The sequence below is a fragment of the Abrus precatorius genome, unplaced genomic scaffold (genome assembly GCF_003935025.1).
Source record: "Abrus precatorius isolate BTA unplaced genomic scaffold, Abrus_2018 Scaffold8, whole genome shotgun sequence".
In the NCBI taxonomy this organism is placed as follows: Eukaryota; Viridiplantae; Streptophyta; class Magnoliopsida; order Fabales; family Fabaceae; genus Abrus; species Abrus precatorius.
Window position 1 is genome coordinate 9,957,140 of NW_020874428.1, and position 20,189 is coordinate 9,977,328.

Consider the following 20,189-nt stretch of genomic DNA (forward strand, 5'->3'; position numbering starts at 1 on the left):
ATATTCTAATCTTAAATTTACTCATCACTTGCTGCAATCCTAGTGCACTTGCTAGTGTTAGATTGCAAACAACAAGTTTTTGGCGCCGTTGCCGGGGAATTAGAGTTTCAATATCATTAGTAACATAAGAATAGCTAGATTGAGTATTTTGTTTCTCTGAATTTCTGTAGTATTAGTCTGTAGTTAGACATTTTGTCCATTCTGCATAATTCTGCAACTTTTAAACTTGTGGTTCAATTACTTTTACTGATATTTGCTGCATAATTTTCGCGGTGCAGTTCTGAATACTAACTTGTAGTTTACTTTTGCTTTATTTTGATTTGTATATGCATGGCAAAAACAAAAACAAATCAACTCTAGTCTTTGATCCTGACATAGACATAACCTTAAGGAGATTGAGAAAAGAGTCTAGACCAGAAAAAGTCATAGGGAGTGATAGTGAATTAGAAGCTGTCCATTCTCCAGAATTTCAGAACAATCCTAGAGTGAAAAGAACACCTACATCTTTGAGACAACTAAATTCAGAAATAGAGATGGCAGAACAAAATAGAATTAGAACATTAGGGGACTATACAATTCCTAACATGCAAGGTTTTAACTCTTCTATAATCAGGCCAACTATTCAAGCCAACCATTTTGAGATTAAACCTGCTTTATTACACTTAGTCCAACAAGATCAGTTTTCTGGTGGAAATTCTGATGATCCTAACCTACATATTTCAAATTTTCTATAGCTATGTGACACCATAAGAATAAATGGGGTTAGTGAAGAAGCCATCAGACTGAGACTATTTCCTTTTTCCTTGAGAGATAGAGCAAAATACTGGTTACAAGCTCAACCACAAGGAAGCATTACAACTTGGACAGAACTTGTGAACAGGTTTCTAACCAAGTACTTCCCTCCATCCAAAGCTGCTAAACTGAGAGGAGAAATTACATCCTTTGTTCAGCAAGATGGAGAATCATTGTATGAAGCTTGGGAAAGATACAAAGAATTGCTAAGAAGGTGTCCACATCATTGTATTCCAGATTGGATGCAATTGGAAACTTTTTATAATGGGAAGAATGCAGTAACAAGAACAATGGTTGATGCTACTGCTGGAGGTTCATTAAATACAAAGTCCTTGGAAGAAGCTCAGAGGATTATTGACATGATGGCATCTTCAATGTATCAGAATTCAAACTCAAGGAATCAAGGAAGAAACTTTGGTCATGAAGCTAAGGTTCTGGAAACTTTTCTTGCACAAAATCAGCTACAAAATCAAATGTTTTCAGAACAATTAGCTGCCTTAACACAACAAATCAACAATCTGCAAACAGGGAGTATGCCTACCACTCAGCTAAGTTGTGATTTTTGTGGAGGAAACCATGTGAATGATGCATGTGAGGCATCCACAAGTGAACCACAAGAGCAAGTGAATTATATGAATAATTTTCAGAGACAACAGCCATCATATCCCCCTGGATTTCAATTTTCGAATAATAGAACTTAGCAGTATTCTAATTGGAATAATCAATATTCTGCTGCAAAGAATTCTAACTCAAATTTTCCTTTTTTTAATGCAAGTCCAGCAACACAACAGCCTTATTTTCAGAGGAATTCATCCACTCAATCTCAAGGAAATCAGAAATTTTTCAGACCTATGAATGAGAGGTTGACTGAGATGGAAGAAACTATGCTACAATTCATGAAGGTGACTCAAACAAGCTTCAAAAACCAAGAAGCCTCCATGAAGAAACTAGAGACACAGATCGGACAATTAGCTGAACAACTATCCAGCAGGGATGAGGGAAGATTTCCAAGCAATACAGTAATCAATCCTAAAGAGCAATGTCAAGCAGTAACTACAAGGAGTGGAGCTGTAGTTACAAGCCCTAAACCAGCAGAAAAGAAAGTGAATGATGCAGCAGAAAGAAACATTGAACAAGATCTGCAACAAGGAAATTTTAAGCTATTGAAGAAAGACCATTCAGAAGAAAAAGAAAAAGTTCCCATGAATTCTGAAAGGAAAACCAAAAAGCAACTCTTTGAGGAAGCTTGTAAGCCAATAGACCCAGAAAAATACAAGAGGATGCCTTATCCTCAAAGAGTCCAAAATCCTAAACAAGAGGAACAATTTGAAAGGTTTATGAATGTCTTTAAGAAATTACAAATTAACATTCCTTTTGCAGAAGCTTTGGAGCAAATGCCTTCATATGCAAAGTTCATGAAAGAACTACTTTCCAGAAAAAGGAAGCTAGAGCATGACAAAACAGTACCTTTGACAGAGGAGTGCAGTGCCATTCTTAAGAGAAAGCTTCCCCAAAAGTTGAAAGATCCTGGATCATTTAGCATTCCTTGTGAAATAGGAAACTGCACTGTGGGAAGAGCATTGTGTGACTTAGGAGTAAGCATAAATCTGATGCCATTAGCTGTTCTACCGAAACTTGGCATAGAGGAAGTGAAGCCTACCAACATTACACTGCAGCTAGCTGATAGATCATACACTTATCCATATGGAGTTGTTGAAGATTTATTAGTTAAAGTTGATAAGTTCATTTTTCCTGCAGATTTTGTAATTCTGGACATGGAGGTGGATTCTAACATTCCTTTGATCCTAGGGAGGCCATTTCTTGCAACTGGGAGAGCTTTAATAGATGTGCAAAAAGGTGAACTTATACTTCGAGTTCAAGATGAGAAGGTAATATTTAATGTGTTTGAAGCTTTAAAATATCCAGTTGAAGATAATACATGTATGAAGATAGATATACTGGATACTTTTATTACACAACACCATATGAAAGAATTTGATGAAACTACTGTGTTAGAAGAGATAATATCTGCAGGGAATGACAAATCTGAAACTCTGAATGAAGAAGATATCATGGAAATGCAGCAGCAATTGGAAGCTCTGCCGATCCAAAAACCTGCAGAAAATTTAGTGAAAGAAGAGCTGAAAAAGGACGCTAAAGAAGAAGAAAAGCAGAAGTTAGAACTGAAACAACTCCCTTCACACTTGCGGTATGTATTTTTGGATGAGAAACATGAAAATCCAGTCATCATCAACAATGAACTTAAAGAAGAACAAGAGGAAAAATTGTTAAGAATCTTAAGAGAACACAAATCTGCAATTGGCTGGAGTATTGCAGATCTGAAAGGTATAAATCCTTCATTTTGTAAGCACAGAATTTTATTTGAAGAGAATTTTAAACCTGTTGTGCAGCCACAAAGGAGGTTAAACCCAGCCATGAAAGAGGTGGTTAAAAAAGAGGTCATAAAGCTGTTAGATGCAGGAATAATATACTCTATTTCTGACAGCAATTGGGTAAGTCCAGTCCAAGTTGTTCCAAAGAAAGGTGGTATGACAGTTGTACCTAATGAAAAGAATGAACTTGTCCCTACTAGGACTGTGACTGGATGAAGAATGTGCATAGACTATAGGAAATTATATAATGCAACCAGAAAAGACCATTTCCCACTACCATTTGCAGATCAAATGCTAGAAAGACTTGCTGGACATTCATTTTATTGTTTTCTTGATGGGTATTCAGGATATAATCAAATAGCTATGGATCCTTTGGATCAAGAGAAAACTGCATTTACATGTCCATTTGGAGTCTTTGCATATAGGAGAATGCCATTTGGTTTGTGTAATGCCCCTGCCACTTTCCAAAGATGCATGCTTTCTATTTTTTCTGATTTGGTAGAAAACATCATAGAAGTGTTCATGGACGATTTCTCTGTTTTTTGTGATTCTTTTGATGATTGTTTAGCTAATCTATCCACTGTTTTGCAGAGGTGTCAAGAACTAACCTTGTGTTGAATTGGGAGAAGTGCCATTTCATGGTACAAGAAGGCATTGTCCTTGGTCACAAAATTTTAGAGAAAGGAATGGAGGTGGACCAAGCTAAGATAGAAGTCATTAGTGAATTGCCTCCACCCATCAATGTTAAGGGAGTTAGAAGTTTTTTAGGACATGCTGGTTTTTATAGAAGATTCATAAAAGATTTTTCCAAGATTGCTAAACCCTTGAGTAATTTACTTGTAAAAGATGCAGATTTCATATTTGATGATAATTGTTTGCATGCATTTTCTATTTTAAAAGAGAAACTGATTTCTGCACCTATTCTTGCAAAACCAGATTGGAAATTACCTTTTGAACTCATGTGTGATGCAAGTGATAGTGCAGTGGGTGCTGTTTTAGGACAGAGGAAAGATAGGAAATTACATGCTATCTATTATTCAAGCAAAGTGTTAAATCCTGCACAAGTGAATTACACAACAACAGAAAAAGAACTTTTAGCTGTTGTATATGCTTTTGATAAGTTCAGATCATATTTAATGGGTTCAAAAGTGATTGTATACACTGATCATGCTGCTCTTAAATATCTTTTGACAAAACAGGATGCAAAGCCCAGATTATTAAGATGGATTCTACTCCTCCAAGAATTTGAGCTAGAGATCAAAGACAAGAAAGGGAAAGAAAACAGTGTTGCTGACCACTTGTCCAGACTTCCTTTGGAGAGTTTAACCACTGAATCAATCGAAATAAATGAAGAATTTCCAGATGAAATGCTGTTTGCAGTGGAAAACATGCCTTGGTTTGCTGACATTGCAAATTTTAAAGCCACTCAATTCATTCCAAAGAGGTTTACTTGGCAGCAAAAGAAGAAGTTCTTACATGACAGCAAATTCTATGTGTGGGAAGACCCATACCTGTTTAAAATTGGAGTAGATGGGTTAATTAGAAGATGCATTCCACAAAGTGAGCAAGCTGAGATACTATGGCATTGTCACAATTCAGAATATGGAGGCCACCATGCAAGTTCAAGGACTACTACAAAAGTTTTCCAAGCAGGTTTCTTTTGGCCTACACTCTTCAAAGATGCCAAGAAGTATGTGGAAAACTGTGATAAATGTCAAAGAACTGGAAATATTTCAAGAAGACATGAGCTGCCATTAACAAACATCCTAGAAGTGGAACCATTTGATGTATGGGGGATTGATTTCATGGGACCATTTCCCCCATCATTCTCACACGAATACATTCTAGTTGCAGTGGATTATGTGTCTAAATGGGTAGAAGCAATTCCCACCAGATCAAATGATGCAAAGGTAGTGATTTCTTTTATAAGAAAGAACATTTTTTCAAGATTTGGTGTGCCTAGAGTGCTGATAAGTGATGGAGGTACTCACTTCTGCAACAAGTATCTTGAAGCTGTATTAATGAAATATGGTGTGAAGCATAAGGTTGCTACTCCATACCATCCACAAACAAGTGGACAAGTGGAAGTTTTAAATAGAGAGATCAAGCAAATTCTAGAGAAAGTAGTGAACAGTTCAAGGAAGGATTGGTCAAAGAAACTGGATGACTCACTGTGGGCATATAGAACTGCTTTTAAAACTCCAATTGGTATGTCTCCATATCAGCTAGTATTTGGAAAGGCTTGTCACTTACCTCTAGAGCTGGAGCACAGAGCATATTGGACTACCAAGTGGCTTAACTTTGATTTGTCAAGTGCTGGAAAGAAGAGAGTTTTACAGTTGCATGAATTGGAAGAATTCAGACAACAAGCTTATGAGAATGCAAAGTTGTACAAAGAAAGAACCAAGAGGATCCATGACAAATTTATTCTGCAAAAAGATTTCAGACCTGGCCAGCAAGTACTATTATTCAATTCAAGATTAAAATTGTTTCCAGGGAAACTGAAATCTAGATGGTTTGGACCGTTTTTAATCAAGGAAACTTCTCCCTTTGGAGCAATTCTTATAGAAGATCTGAAAACAGTGAGAGAATTCAAGGTCAATGGCCAAAGATTGAAGATCTATCATGGAGAGGAATTTACAAGGAACATATCATGCATGAAATTGGTTTCTCTTGAGTGAGAAACATTTAATGTCAAGCTAATGACATTAAAGAAGCGCTTTGTGAGAGGCAACTCACATTTCTAACCCAATTTAAGTTTTCTGCATTATTTTTGAATTAACAGTATTCATAGAAGTCAAAGTCTAAACTTTTCATCTTGGTTACCTTGCTAAATCTGATGTTCGGAATAAATCTGGTGGCTGAAACAAGAATACAGATTGGAATTAATTAGAATGCTTAAAGTTCTTGTACAGTCTGAATAATAGTTATCAAATTCTGCAAATTTTCTGCAAAATACAAAGTTCTGCATCATACTCATCATATTCTGTAATTTTGGTGCAAAAGGTAAAGTTTGAAGCATGCTAAATCTATCATTTGTAGTGAATCTGATAAATACAATTGGACTTCATGCTATAATGTGTTATGGAAAAGTCAGAATTGCATTATGAATATGTTAAGCAGAAATTCTGCAGAATTCAACTGTGATGTTTGTTGCATCTGTAATTTGGAGCGAAAATGATGAATGAATTGAGAGTTCATGATAGAAGTGTGTAATGTAAAAGTCAAAACTGCATAAGTAGGGAGTGAATACATGTTCTGCAGAAATTCTGCAGAATTCAGCCTTGGATGAATGTTGCATATGTAATTAAGGGTGAACATGATAAGGGAAGTAGGTATTTTATATGGTAAGTGTGTATTGGAATGATTATGATTTGTAAGTGAGCCAATTAAAGTTTGGAAAACTTGGATTGATGAAAGGAATCACTCTTTTGCAGGAAAGCAATCACGCAGAGATGGAATTCTGAGATTTCCCCTCTGGAACAATCACTCTCGCTGATGAGAGTGATAACGCAAAAACTGACTAGGAAACACAGCTCTCTGGAACAATCACTCTCGCTGATGAGAGTGATAACGCAGAGGCAGATGGGAAAAACACACTCTTTGGATCACTTCCTTTCCTTGTCAAGAGTGACCACGCGCAGGTAAGTATGAATTATTTCTTAGCGCGTTACTCCTTTTAATGAAAAAAGTGACCACGCTCAAGCAATAGGCTTGCGCGTTATCACTTTGCCCAGCAATAGTGATAACGCGCATTGCATCCAAAATTTCCAAGCTCTCTGGAACACTCACTTTGTTCGACAAGAGTGATAACGCAGAATTTTATTAATAAGGAAACGTTCACTTTTCACTTAAAAAGTAGGCACGTGCACACACGCGTGACCCCAGACTCAATATAAAGGAACCACGCTCACATCCATTTAAACCTAAATCCCCATTTCCCTCTGAAATTCCTCTGACTTTAAATCTTTCGTGAAGCAACCAGCAAGCAATTGCTCCTTCTTTTTCACTGTCATTCATATTTCTGAAGCTCAAGGTACGTTCTCTGCATTCTACGAAATTATATTTAGGGTTTTTTCTTTGCTGCAACTCTGGAAAAATGTCAAAAATGGCAAATAGGGAAATATCTTGAGCGTATTTGATTTAAGGAACTTTAAATACTGTGAATAGGTTTTAAAAGTCATTCAATCTCCTCTGTTAACATATGCACATCTGCATTATGCGAAAAATACGAACATGACTTTGAAAGAAATAGAAATATCCAGTTGCCATCAACGAAAATACTCTTTGCATGCAATATATGAATGTTGATGTCTGAACTGAGTTGTATGGAATGAATTACTGTTGTATATTGCACTGCCTGATTGTACAGATAGCATACTGATAATCCTGCATTAAGCTGATATTTAGTCTTTGATGATAATGAATGAGTGCACTGTTCTAATTGTATGTGATTCAAAGAAACAATAGGCAATATTCTAGATGGAATTTTACTGTCAGAAGATAATTTCTTTTAGGAACCATTAGTAGTTGAAATTTGGTTGAAAATTGTGATTCTTTTTCTGCATTCTTGGTGAAATTGTGAACTCTGAGGGAACAAATTATGAAGGCCAATTTAAAATCCCCTGAATATGGTTTGATTAATTTTGTACCTAAGTTCTGGTATATCTAAAAAGTTAAGAGAGCATGTAAAAAATATGTTGATGACCTATAATTGCATCTCTGCGTGAACTTGATGTGCTTTGAAAGTGTGCACTCTAAACTACAAATTTAAAGGTTTAACCAATTTTGACTGTGATTGCTTAGTAATTTGCAATATTGCTTGTGTTTATATGATTACATTCTCATGACAGCAACTGATTGTAAAAAGATACATACTGCAAATTGGAATTCTGCACATGGATTGATTGAATTTATCTAGTAAAGAGATGTATACTGTCACAATTCTGTGTCATGAATTTTAAACTGTCAAATTACTTGCTTGTTTTTGCAGACACTTCAAAATGGTCAGAACTTCTTTGAATACACCAGTTGGACCTTCTAAGAAGACCAAAGCTGGATCTGCCAGCAACACTCCAAGAAGGAGATCTATCAGGAATATGCAAGCTGGAACAGCCAGAAATTCTCCAACCACAAAAAGAGGAAGAACTGATGGTGTCTCACCTGCCTCACCCATTGAAATCGCTGACCCTCCTCAGCCAAGAGTAACCACACCTGCAACCTATTCACCACCTCAACCGACCAGAAGAAATGCTCCTTCTACCTCTAACCCTACTGATCATGATCCAAGGTTCAGGAGTATTGCTCACGAAAACTATTTGAAGGCAAATATTCTGAGGAGGAAGATTGTCCCAGATAGAGCATTTGAAATTGCTGAAGGCAACTACCCTGAGTACTCAGAAGAAATTCAGAAAAGGGGATGGGACAACTTCTGCTCCTTGGCTGATAATGGTTAGAGAGAAATTACACAGGAGTTTTATGCAAATGCAATGCGGTTCAAGGGAGACCAAATTCCCAAATTTCACACAATGGTCAAGGGTATGAGGGTGGATTTCACTGCTGCCAACATCAATCGAGTGTTGGAAATTTACACTGAAAGGCAACCTGGGTAGATGGACTTCATTGACTTTAAGAATAGTCCAGACAAGGATTATATTGAAATCCTGCACAGAATTGGAAGGCCAGGCACAACTTGGCAGCTGAACCTCACCCAGAAACCCAAGTGTATCACCACCAAGAACCTGCTACCATTTGCTAAAGTCTGGAGTACTTTTTTGTTGAACTCTTTCATGCCAGTCAAGCATAGTTCAACCCTGGCAGAAAAGAGGGCTGAATTATTGTTTGCTATTGTTAATGATATGTACATTGATATGGGGGAAGTAATTAGTGAATGTATCTTAAATATTCTGAAAACAAAAAGAGATTCACTAGCCTTTCCCTCATTAATCACTTTACTTTGTGAGGATGCAGGGATTGAAGTTGGAGACTACCAAGAGAAAATCATATCTGCTCCCCCTATCTCTATCTCAATGGTAAAGGAAATCTATGCCACCACCTCCTGCACTTCAGCTGCACCTATCCCCACCCAGTTCAGAAAGGAGAAACCAATGAAGATGAAGGACATCCTACATCTTTTGGTTGAAAGGCAAAATCAATTGGCTGAACGACAAACTGAGCTCCACAGCAGTTTGAAGGCAGGAACTATGCTATTGAAATGTGTGTTGATGAATCTTGGTCAGAAGATGGGAATGACCAAAGATGAACTTTATCACACACCAGATTTGGCCGAGAATGCTCAATGTCTACGCTCATCAGTCTTTAAAGACTTGCCAATCTACAAGACTCATTTTCCACAGCCAACTGAAGAAGTGGTGGAGGAAGAAGAAGATGAGGAGGATGAGGAAGAAGATGAAGATGAAATTTCTGATGAAGAGGATGCCCAAGATGACTAGTTTAGGATTTTTGTTTTCTTTTCTGTTAATTCGAATTTTCTCTTGAAGGTCTTGTAATTAAGTTTCAAACTTTTTGGTTTCATTTCAGAATTTGGGTTTGTAATTTGCACACTTGGTATATTTTGGTTTCATGCTAATTCTGAACAATTATGTTCTGAACACACATTAATTCTGCAGAATTTAATCCCTTTTCACTTGATAATTGACAGAATTTTTGGTGTTTTGTGCAGAAAATGTCACAACCACACAACACTCACACACCATGGAAGCTGACACTTGCACAAGCTGCCATGAAAGGGGGGGTTTCATTCTCTACCTCTTATTCATGAGTTAGCTTCACATTACACTGAATTATTTCTGAAAAACACTAAAATACTAGAATAGATAATAAATTGCTGGCTGTTAGTCAAATAAAAATGATTGACAATTTTGTGAATTCTGTGTGAATTTCTTTTTAAGTTTTTTTCCCATTCTCAAAATGAGATCACACTTGTATTTTCAAAAATGAGGAAGTTGCCACTAGGTGCATAAATTTCTGAAAAGTGCATTGTGTTTTCATTAATCCACATGATCACTTATAAATACCTAGTGAGATTTGAGCTGTCTAATTCTTTTTCTTGTGTGATTAATCATATTTGGCTGCATTCTCTAGAACTTGCCCTTGTTCTTAAATTGAATATGCATGTTACAGTTTTCACCCACATGATAGAGGCCATGATTGATCTCCTAGTCAGCCTAAATGCCTTCCTTTATGATTGAATGTCTTAGTTCACCCTTTTGAGCTTAATATCCCTTTTCTTGAAATTACCTCATTATAAGCCTTGCTGAAAAACCAATTTTTACCATTCAAAAGATCAAAGGCATAATGAGTTTAATCAAGAATGAGTTTTAAAACTAAGTTTGGGGTGGCATCCAGATTTTAATTGCTTGAGGACAAGCAATGTTCTAAGTTTGGGGTGGAGGGAAATATCTAAGTTTGAGTTCAACAAACCAGAAAGAAAGAACAAAAGTGCTGCAACAAAATGAAAAATTTATGAAGCAAAGCTGTGAAAAGAACAAAAATGTGAGTTCAAAAGAAAAAAAAAAGTGCAGCAAAGTGCTAAAGAAAAAGAATATCAACGAAAAGAAGATAGTAACTGAAAGCAAGAAAAGAAGAAAAGTATCAGTAAAAATTCTGCTGTAAGAAAAATTCTGTTTGCTGCATAAGTGAGAGAATTAAGGAGGAATAATGCAGATCCAGGCTAGTTTTAAAACAAATCACTCAAAATGCCTCTGATCTTTTGAAATTGCATGTATTGTTTTCCATTTTCTTTGATACCTACCTTAACCTTAGCCTTGTTATAACCTGAAAAATTCCTCTAGATGTGTGATTAATTGTACTAAGCAGAGGAGATGGAGAAATTGGGCAAGCATATGGTAGAGTGCAGTGAAATTGATGATTTAGAGTGAAAACAGCACCTAAACACTGTTGAGTGATGGGAGAAACACTTCCAAGTGAGCTGTGATCATGTTGATTAATTGTACTCACATGAATTTTGATGAAATATATGAACTTAGGTAGCAATTCTTACTCAATGATGATTATGCCGTAGGAATATCATGATGAGTATTTGGAGGAACAACTTGATTGAAAATTTTGCAGAAAACACAGAATTAGAAATTAGAAAAATCTGAAATAAGCAGTTTATGAACTGAAATTGAAAATGGAGGAACTTACCCTTGGTTTAGTTTGATTTGCTTGAGGACAAGCAAAAATTCAAGTTTGGGGTGGTGATGAATCCATATTTTTACTGATATTTTAGCATAATTCTAGCTCATTTAATAAGGAAAATATATGAAGAAAGCAGAAAAACTCAGAAAAAGAGAATGATTGAAAGTTTTATTTCAATTTGTAGTTATTTTCGCATTTGTAGAATTTATGCTTAGTTCTTAAGGAATTTATCTTGTTTTTGAAGGAATAATCTGAGCAAAAGTCATGGAAATGGATTATCAATGGAAAGGAAGAGGAAGAATGGCAATGTTGGACTCCAAAATACAAGAATTATGGGTTGCAGCCTGGGCATGATCACTATTGTTAGTGAAAGTGATCATTCCAGAGCCTAAAGGAGAAGAAGAGCCTGTGCGTAATCACTTTTATTTATAAGAGTGAGCGTTGCCAGTGTACGTTATCACTTTCGCCAACGAAAGTGAACGTTCCAAAGAGACTTCATTCCTGATGAGCTGCGCGTTGTCACTTCGCCAACGAAAGTGAGCGTTCCAGAGACACTTGTATCTGGACAGCTTGCGCGTGGTCACTATTACTCACGAAAGTGATCACGCGCAGCCCTTGACCTCCTGCGTTGCCACTATTATGAATAAAAGTGAATGTTCCAGAGAAGCCTTCAACTCTGCAAGTTGTGCGTGGTTACTCTTGCTCTTGGAAGTGAACACGCGCACTACATAAAGCTTCTGCGTGGTTACGCTTGTGAAGAAAAGTGACAACGCACAGAATTGGGGTTTCTATATATACATGATTGAAGCGCGAAAACTGGGATCTTTTGCTCATTTTCTGTTTTGTTAGTTAGATTCTCGTTGAGAGAGAGTGGAGAGAAGATTGGGGTCGAAGCTTGAAGCTCCAAGAAGAGGGATTGGATTGGAGCTCGTGGCCATGGCTGCTCTGCATTCTTCTTCATCTTCTTCTTCTTCTTTCTCTGTTTTTGTTGCAATGTGTGCTTAATTTCCCATAGTTAGGGGTTTATGGAACTCGAATTGATGTGTTGATTCGACTTTATCTTCTGAACTTTAAGTTCTTGGATTCATTGAGTTGTTAATTCTACTTTTCATGCAATCTTTGAATGGAAATTCATTTGATTAATCAAGAGGAATCTTTACCAATGGGAATTGGATTGTTTGCTCCGATCTGAATTAGCAACCAGAGTTTAGGGATTCTTAGGGATAAGGAGACCTAATTCTGCAATCTTATAGTTCTAATTCTTAATGCAACTTGAAATTGAATCTCACCTACGGGATTAGGGAGGTTTAGTGGATTGTTAGGGTCAATGAGTTAAGGAATTAACCTTTGGCTATTACTATGCAAAACTGATTGTCAATTAACCAAGTTCTTGAATGTTCAGAGGCATAATTGAATTAATACTAATATTCTTGTGAAGTAAATTCCTAACTATTCTTCATTCCTATCTCATTTCATTACATACTCTATTTTTCTGCAAGTTCTTTACTTTAATTGCTTTTGTTTACTGTTGTTATATGTTACAAATCTCATTCCAAAATTCATATGGCTCAAATGGTTATAATTCTGTGAAGTGGTACTTGAAACCTAAATTCCCTGTGGAGACGATATTCTAATCTTAAATTTACTCATCACTTGCTGCAATCCTAGTGCACTTGCTAGTGTTAGATTGCAAACAACAGTACCACAATCATTCCTCTTTTTTTGGTACCACTTGTACAGGACTAACCCAACTGTTGTCTGAAATGGGATATATAATTCCAGCATCTAATAGTTTCATAACCTCCTTTCTTACTACCTCCTTCATGGAAGGGTTCAGTCTTCTTTGAGGCTATACAATATGTTTAAAATTCTCTTCAAACAAAATTCTATGTTTACGAAAAGCTAGATTGATACCTTTTAAGTCTGATATACTCCATCCTATTGCTGACTTGTGTACTCTCAAAATCCTCAATAACTTTTCTTCCTCTTCTTCCTTGAGTTCATTACTAATAATGACTGAATTTTCATGATTTTGGTCCAAAAATTCATATCTCAAGTGAGAAGGTAGCTGTTTGAGTTTCAACTTCTGAATGTGTTCTTTTTCCACTTCATTTTTCAGCTTTTCTTTGACTGATTTTTTTGTAAGAGCCAGAACTAGCAGAGTTTCCAATTGCTGCATAATTTCCATGAGATGTTCTTCTTTGTTCATAACAGATTAGGAACTACCTGTAGCTATGGTTTCTCTTAACATAGAAATTTCATCAAATTTATCAAAATGATAAGAAGTAACAAGAGAATCCAGTACATCAACTCTTATACACATGTTATCATCACTTGGATATTTGAGTGCTTCAAAAACATTAAATATTACCTTTTTATCTTGCACTCTAAGTATGAGCTCTCCTTTTTACACATCTGATGAATCCATATTTTAACTGATATTTTAGCATAATTCTAACACATTTGATAAGAAAAATACATAAAGAAAGTAGAAAAACTTAGAAAAATAAAAGGAATTGAAGTTTGTTTAAATTTGTAGTTATTTTAGTAATTGTGAAATTTTTGCTTAGGAATTAAGTTTTTAATCTTGTTTTTGAAGGAATAAATTGAGCAAGGATCATATTCATGGAAGTTTGATGACAAGGAAGAGGAAAGAAGCAAGTCTGGACTCCAAAAACACAAGAATAAGAAATTGCAGACTGGGCGTGATCACTATTGTCAGTGAAAGTGATCACTTCAGAGCTCAAAGAAGAAGTGAAGCCTGGGCTTTACCACTTTTATCATTAAAAGTGATAGTTCCAGAGAGGCAAAATATCAGGGAAGCTCTGCGTAACCACTATTGTCATCAAAAGTGATCGTTCCAGATAGTCTTCAACTTGGCGAGCTGCGCGTAGTCACTTTTATCAGCAATAGTGACAACGCGCAACTACCTTGGCTCTGCGTTGTTACTTTTATCATCAAGAGTGATAGTTCCAGAGAGCTCTCAATATCAGGAAAATGCGCGTGGCCACTATTTCTGGGAAAAGTGTTAACGCGCAACCAAAAACTCTCTGCGTAACTACTATTTCTCATAAAAGTGATGACGTGAAAATCTGAGAAATTTTATAAATACCAGAAACGATCCGAAAATGGGGGATTCTGTTCATTTTCAGTTTTTTTTAGTTAGTTTCTGGTTAGAGGAAGTGAGAGAGAGGAGTGGGGATTCAGATCTTGGAGCTTCACGAAGAGGAATTGGAGTGGAGCAAGCTTCCATGGCGTTTCTGAGTTTCTTCTTTTCTTCTTCTCTTTCTTTTTCTTCTTCTGTTGCCATGGCTGTGTAATTCGTTCATAGTTAGGGATTGTAGATCTGAAATGAACATGTTGAATTGATTTGGATCTGAATTTCAAGCTTTGGAATAGATTGAGTGATTGATTCTGAACTTCACGTGGAAATTGAATGGAAATTTGATTAACTAAATTCAGAGGAACCTTTGTCAATGGAAATTGAATCTGTTCTTCAGATCTGAACCAATCACCGAGATTTTAGTTTTCTTAGGGATAAGGAACTTTGATCTTGCAATCTTTTGGTTTCTTACACTTAAAGCAACATTGAATTGAATCAGATATAAGGAATTAGAATGGTTTAATTGAATGTTAGGTTCACTGAGTTAAGGAATTAACCTCTAAATAGTATAATGTGAAACTGATTGTCATTCTTTCCAATTGCTTGTTAATTCAGAACTTTATTGATTAAACATTGGAGTTTTGGTGAAGCAATTCCCTAGCTATGGTTTCTTCTTCTGTTATCACATAATTGTGTGTTCATTATTCTGTTTTCTGCAAGTTCACTTTACTTCTAATTGTTCTAGTTTTCTGTTACTACATGGTACCACTCTCCTTACAAATTCGAAAAAGCTTAAATGGTTATAATTCTATGAAGTGATACTTGAATCTAAATTCCTTGTGGAGACGATATTTGGATCTTAAATTTACTCATCACTTGCTGCAATCCTAGTGCACTTGCTAGTGTTAGATTGCGAACAACAACATCAATAAGAGCTCTTCTAGTTGCAAGAAATGGTCTGCCCAAAATTAATGGTATGTTTGCATCAACTTCCATGTCTAAAATGACAAAATCTATAGGAAAAATAAATTTATCAACCTTAACCAATAAGTCTTCTACAACTCCATGTAGATATGTATAAGATCTATCAGCTAATTGTAGTGTAATGTTGATTGGTTTCACTTCTTCTACTCCCAACTTCTTCATGATAACTAAGGGCATGAGATTAACGCTTGCTCCTAGATCACATAAGACTTTTCCCATAGTGCATTTTCCAATTTCACTAGGGATGCTGAAAGATCCTAGATCCTTGAGTTTTTGAGGAAGTTTTCTTTTAAGAATAGCACTGCATTTTTCTGTTAATGGTACTGTCTTGTCATGTTCCAACTTTCTTTTCTTAGATAGTAGCTCCTTCATGAACTTGGCATAAGATGACATTTGTTCTAATGCTTTTGCAAAAGGAATATTAATCTGCAGCTTCTTGAATACATTCAAAAATCTCTCAAATTACTTCCCTTATTTAGGATTTTGCACTCTTTGAGGATAAGGTAACCTTTTGTATTTTTCTGGGTCAATTGGTTTACAAGCTTCCTCAAAAAGTTGTTTCTTTGTTTTTCTCTCAGAATTAATAGAAGCTTCATTTTCTGAATGTTCTCTTTTTAACAAATTAAAATTCCCTTGCTGCAAATCTTTCTCTATTCTTCCTTTTTCTGCTGAATTGCTAACTAACTCCTTTTTCTGTAGGCTTTGGACTAGCTACCACAGCTCCACTTCTTATTGTTATAGCTTGGCACTGCTCTTTAGAATTTATTACTGTGTTACTGGGGAACCTCCCCTCATCTCTATTTGCTAGCTATTCAGCCAACTGCCTAATCTAAGTTTCTAGTTTCTTCATAGAAGCTTCTTGATTTTTAAGGCTGGTTTGGGTGACCTTCATAAACTGCAACATAGTTTCTTCCATCTCACTCATTCTCTTATTCATAGGTTTTGAAGAATTCTGAGTTCTTTGAGGTTGAGCAGAAGAATTGCCTTAAAATATTGATGTTGTTGCGAAGTTCCTGCATTCGAAAATGGAATAGATGAGTTAGTATTTTTCACGGCAGAATTTTGAGGATTTCACTTGTAAAATTTGATTTCTGTTGGTTAGATATTGGAAACCAGGGGGAAAGGATTGTTGAGTAAAAGATTGCTGCTGCCTTTGATAATTTTCCATATAGTTGACCTGTTCTTGTGGATCTGGTTTAGGTACATCACAAGCACCATTAGCATAGTTGTCTCCACAAAAATCATAGATTAGCTGAGTGTTTACAACATTTCCAGCTATTAAGCTGCTGATCTGCTGAGTTAAGGCTGCAATTTGCTCAAAAAATAATTGATTTTACAACTGATTTTGTGCAAGAAAAGTCTCTATAGTTTTAGCTTTATATCCACTATTTCTCCCTGCATGTCTTGAGTTTGAATTCTAATACATAGAGGAAGCCATCATCTTAATAATTCTTTGAGCTTCTTCTAAGAATTTCGTATTCAAAGAGCCTTCTGCAGCTGCATCCAACATGGTTCTAGTTACTGCATTTATCCCATTGTAGAAGGTTTCCAGCTGCATCCACTCTGGAATACAGTGGTGTGAACATCTTCTCAACAAGTTTTTGTATCTCTCCCAAGCTTCATAAAGTGATTCTCCTTCTGCTGCACGAAAGATGTGATTTCTCCTCTCAGCTTGGCAGCCTTTGATGGAGGAAAATACTTAGTTAAGAATTTATTCACAAGATCTGTCCATATGGTGATACTCCCTTGGGGTTGTGCTTGTAACCAACAGTTGGCCTTATATCTCAAAGAGAATGAAAATAGCCTTAGTCTTATAGCATCTTCACTTACTCCATTCATCCTTATAATGTCACATAGCTGCAAAAAAATTGGAGATATGCAAGTTAGGATCATCAGAAATTCCACCAGAAAATTGGTTCATTGTACTAAGTGGAGCAAGGCTGGTTTGATTTCAAAATGATTAGCTTGGATGGTATGTCTAACTATTGAAGAATTATAACCTTGCATATTTGGTATTGCATAATCTTCTACTGTTGTCATTCTATTTTGTTCTGCCATTTCAATTTCTGGAGATGTTTGTTCTAGAGGTGAAGGTGTTTTCTGTGAAAGAGAAGTATACTGAATTTCTGGAGAATGTATAGTTTCTAAATCAGTCACCTCCTAAAGAACTTTTTGCTCTAGCCTCTTTTCTTAATCTTTCTTAAGGTTTTATCTATATCAGGATAAAAAACAAGAGTACCTTTATTTTTATTTTTACCATGCATATACAGTCAAGATGAGATAAAAGTAGGAAGAATTAAAAATTGCATTATTTGTACACAATTACAAAAGTAAACACAAAAACATAACTGCACTATTTTAATTATGCAAGCATAGTAACTACCTAAGAGAATACAAAAATCTATCAGAAATTAAAACTATGAAAGTACAGACTTAAACATTAATTTGAATGTAAAACAGAAAAATTTCAAATGTAATTCTGATATTGCAAAAAAAAAAAAAAATAGTTGCTAAATCTAGTTATCTTCTTATTACTAATGATATTAAAAACAATTATTCTCCGGCAACAGCGCCAAAAACTTGTTACTTTCTCAACAATTGCACTAAAAGTGAAATTGACTAGCAAGTGTACTAGTATAGTTGTAGCAAGTTATAAAATCTTGGAATCAAGTTTGAGTCCCAAATATTGTCCTGAGGGAATAGTTTTCTCAAGTATTACTTTACAATTCAACAATTAGTTGAACCTAACACAATTCAATTGGAGTTTGTAATATTTGAAAACAAATTAACAAGTATAGAGTTCAAAAAACGTAACAGAATAAAAGCTGCGAAATTTGATATTGAAGCAAATTTGTTTTGTTCTAATTCTCTATACAATCTTTGGCTTTGAACAAAAAGATTATTGTGTTTTTTTTTCTTTTTTTTCAATATTTTGCTACCTCTGTTGTCTGGTTCGATAACATAGTTTATGCAATACTTATTGTTTTTTTTAGGTTCTTCAAAATGATATTGATTTGATGAATCCTCCAGCGAAGTTGGAGAAGAGAAAGCACAAGCTCGCTTGTCTTGTTCATTCCCCAAATCCCTTCTTCATGGTATTCAATGCCTTTTTCTTTTATACTGTTATTATTATTTCTTGATTTGAAATGTAAAATTGCTTTGCTGCATAATTTTTCAATCAATGTGAAGTTTTGATTATTTGTTGCAGGATGTTAAATGTCAGGGTTGTTTCAACATGGGATATTTCTTTTATTCCACTTATTGTGATGATATTTAAATAACTTAAACGTGAATTTAATTATGTTATATTTTTAACTTGAATGCAGAACCTCTGTGTTTAGCCAATCTTAGACAGTTGTGGTATGCGGTAATAGACTGTATTGTGCCAACCAGTGGTGGACAGACAAAGTTAACCGAAGGTTGCTCGTCTAGAAAGAAAGAAGACTGAATGGTGCCATGACTTCTCTTTAAAATTATATTTTTTAAAATGATATAATTGTATAATTTTAAAAAATAATTTTTACATATGCATGCCATGATTATTATCTTACAAAGAGACTGAATACTTTTTTAGACAAGAAGCACGAAGCGGCGTGGGCCGTGGTATAGAGATAGAAAAATCGGAGAATAGAGACTGAATACTTTAAAATTCTTGTTCACTTGATATGATGAGTTGTAACACAATGTGATGATAAACCTAAAGTGTTAACCCTTATCTGTGCTAGTAATCCTAACTAGATTAGGTAACAAATCATAATTCATTGGAAAAATGGAAACTAAGAAATAGGGAAACCAATCAGAAGAAATAATTTCTCAGATAATCTAAAATAGTCTTGGATAGGAAATTGATTTTATGTGATATTCCAACAGTCAGTGTGAACTGCCTGAGGCATCTTTTTGCTACCAAGGTTGCTATAATTTCATCAAAAGGTCCTTGACACATTATTCTATTCCCATGCATAGTTTATAAACATAGGATTTTATGCTGGCCTCGAATGAACGTGTGGATGTCATTCATTTTTATGTTTTGGTCGTTGAATCATTGGTGGGGTTCACACAGTTAAAACTTAAAACATGAAAATGCTTAGCCCTGTTTGTGCATTCTGTCATGCTCTTCTCTTGCCCTCATTGAAGCTGTTATGGGAAAGTTGGCATTCTGCACTTGTGCCTGCAAATTACTTCCTGGATGTTTTTTGCTGTATTCTTGAAGTGAATTAATATCACGATGAGCTTTTCAATTCTGAAACTTTTATTCTGTTAATCTTGCTGTATGGATTAGAGCTGATGCTGCTTGTATTTGCAAAATTTTAATGGTTTTAATTCCTTCTTCATTTTATAATTCTTTTAGGTACTGTTGCCTGCTCCTGCAACTTTTGTAAGTATTCATGTCCAATTCCTTTCTCATCTTTCTCAGTATTGATGGCATTGATGGTCCTTGGCTACCAGTTTCTAATGTGGTCATTCCTATTTCGTAGTTCTTGCTTGTTTTGAAATTCAAATATCAAGTTTACAATTGCATTAAAGTTTCCTGCTGTGTTTCTGATGTTGAATGTAGGTGTTGGTTAGGACAACATTTTCATTATAGGGTTCTTGGCCATTGTTGTTTCTTCTTATTTATAAGCATGGTGTTTCAAAATAAAATAGAAATAATAGGACTCAGTTCATATTGTCTGAATCTGTTTTATATTTTCTGTTCAATTTGCTCCATTCCATTTCCCATGTCAAGTGGGTTTTTTATTTAGCATTCTGAAAGA

At 35.4% G+C, this 20,189-nt stretch overlaps 2 non-coding genes and 1 pseudogene across 2 annotated transcripts; 2 read left to right on the forward strand and 1 right to left on the reverse strand.

Annotated features, from left to right (window-relative positions):
- Nucleotides 1-917: 917 nt before the first annotated feature.
- On the reverse strand, nucleotides 918-1,024 carry LOC113848707. The gene has a single exon (XR_003501968.1). It is a non-coding gene; the product is annotated as a small nucleolar RNA R71 (small nucleolar RNA).
- A 15,979-nt stretch (nucleotides 1,025-17,003) lies between these two features.
- On the forward strand, nucleotides 17,004-17,109 carry LOC113848662. The gene has a single exon (XR_003501926.1). It is a non-coding gene; the product is annotated as a small nucleolar RNA R71 (small nucleolar RNA).
- A 398-nt stretch (nucleotides 17,110-17,507) lies between these two features.
- Nucleotides 17,508-18,883, forward strand: LOC113874196 (annotated as a pseudogene).
- Nucleotides 18,884-20,189: the final 1,306 nt, after the last annotated feature.